Genomic DNA, 2,554 nt, shown 5'->3' on the forward strand with positions numbered 1-2,554 from the left:
TTATTCATGGATAACTGGGCTGCTTTTTTTTTTTTTTACCTATGAAGAAGACTCTGCCAAATAGGAGTCCATGTTGAACATCTGCTCAGTGTAAAGGATGCAATTACAAGTTATCAAATAGAACAGTTTTCAACAATTTGACTTTATGCATATTACACAGGAACCTGCAGTTCAAACAAATGAATCCTCTGAGAGCAACAGAAAAGAAGACAAGAGCTGTTTTTGTTGTGCAATACTTTGTCCATTATTGATTATGATTTAATGTAGTCGACATAAAATATAACAGTAGTAGTGTAGCAGAAATACAGATCAAATGTCCAATTTTATCTGTATTTTGAGCATCATTCTGGTAAATTCAGAGACACATTTCACAGACCTCAGTCTTGTCTGTTGCAGTAACCAAAACTCATCACTTCATCATTTGTTAAGACCTCGTTGTGCTTATTTGCCGCCAGTGAAGCTTTAGGTGTGTGACGAAACCCTGGTTACATCCACGATGTTTCATTAATGATTGAAAAAAAAGAGCTTAAAAATATTTGCAGTGCAGGCTTGGATTTTCCAAGCTTACCTGTTTTGGCCTGTGTGCTCCTGAATGTTTGTCTCATTAACAGCAACCAATATTCTGGCCAAAATAAAGCTACTGCTGGCACAAGCACAACGGACAGAGTCACCTCTTCAGGCTGATCAAAATACCTCTCTACCTGGGTCTAGAGCCTAAATGCTACCAAACCCACCACGTAAAGCAACCCCCATGTTCCCAGCACTTCTCACACCACAACCCTAGGTATCATGGATAATCTACCTGGGCTGCCTGAGGTACTGGTGCCCCTTGATCTTTACATCTTTCCTCAGACCTAAGCCATGAACGAAACAGTGTGTAAAGACAAAGATGAGAATCGATTATGGCATCTGACCATCAACAGCACACGACAGCCACAGTGTTAATCCACTATTCCTACTTTGCTTTCATTGTGCTCTCTCCACTTTCCTTGCCGCCCCATGCATGCCAGTTAGTACCACAGTCATGACTAGAGAGAGAGACGTTAAGACACAATACTGGGAACTTTGCCAAAGCATGTGTAACACAGAAGAAAATCCAACGGGAGAGCATTGTAATTAGTCCAATAAATGTTTTCACTTGGATGTATTCGAAACAAAGCGGGGCTTATTACGGTGCGCATGGGTTTTATTGTGAGAGCTTGTAAGCGGATGATGTCTTCTGCACGGAGTCAAAGGGCAGTGCTTTTCTGTGGCAATGAAACAATTTAACAGGAGCCCTTGCACTAACAAAACCTGCGTTCTGCTACTGTGGACGCCGGAATAAGCTAAACTGCTCCTCTGTTTCCTAATATGAGGATGTAATAAATGCATCAATGGATTTTGCTTTAATTTAAGCTCTTTTTATCCTCTTCCACAAATCCTGATGAAAGATATAAATAACATACCACTGCAAAGGCACACTGGTTTTAATTAGGTAACGTAGATGCTTATGACTTTTATTAAAACGCACGGACGAAGCACTGTTTGCTGCTTGAAACCTTTATGAAAACTGAACAGTAAGGCTGTTTAAATAGGATTATAGATCTTCTGAAACTGTTAAATGAGTTTAACACAGTACGGCTGACTGCCATGCTCATCGGTGAAGTCACATACATGCCCAGAGCAACATTTTGTAACCTGTAGTACCTCTTATTCATAGACGCAGACACACACAAGCCTGACAGGATGGCTTTATTAGGCTGGGGCCGCCAGTAAGGGCCCCAAAGGCTCCTGCGATAGATGTGGCTTTCTAGAGGGTGTCGGGGGGGATGTGGAAGGAGGGCTAGAGGGGGCAAGAAAGGGGGTCAGGCACATTCACCACTGGGTGTCGGCTGGTCCAAATTGCTGCCACATGAATGGCTTGTGCACTTGTGATTAAGGGAATAGAGAGATGGAGGTGTAGAAGATGGTTTATAAGTAATCCGGATAGGTAGGTGCACTAAGTTAAGTGCTAAACAGAGGGTAAACTGGGGTGACTGGGTGTACAATATGGCATCGATGAGTGATATGAGGGGGCCATTGGCATTGTGGTCACCATGTGGTAGAGCCTGCAAAGCATCCAGTCAAAGAGCTTCCACCGGCCTATAATTTGCTTTGACTGTGTCCTGTGTTAGTTAATTAAGCCACAAGATACAGCCAGTCAGACTCAACAGTTTTTTTTTTTCTGCTCAGCTTCCTGGGAGGTGATATATTTAGCCGTCTCGTGTGGCCCTGCGGGGTGGTTGTTTTGAGGTGACAGAGCTGTCTGTTGCGGCGCGCTCGGTCGCAGCCTGTCACGCCTGTAAAAATGTTTGTGAAGTGAAGAACCCAGAAAACTGTGGTCTTGTGCCAAAAAAGGGTCTTCACTCACTCTCGGTGCGTAATGACAGAGCAACACATAGGTCACACTCTGCGACAGTTCTGTGGAGTCGGCTGTGAAGTCGCTTGGTCGTTGCTTCTGAGCGGTAAACAAACTTCTTTTTATTCTTTTATCGAGCATTACAGCAGAGAGTAAACATGTGTGGGGGGGGTGCTG

Source organism: Epinephelus moara, chromosome 6 (genome assembly GCF_006386435.1).
Source record: "Epinephelus moara isolate mb chromosome 6, YSFRI_EMoa_1.0, whole genome shotgun sequence".
Lineage (NCBI taxonomy): Eukaryota > Metazoa > Chordata > Actinopteri > Perciformes > Serranidae > Epinephelus > Epinephelus moara.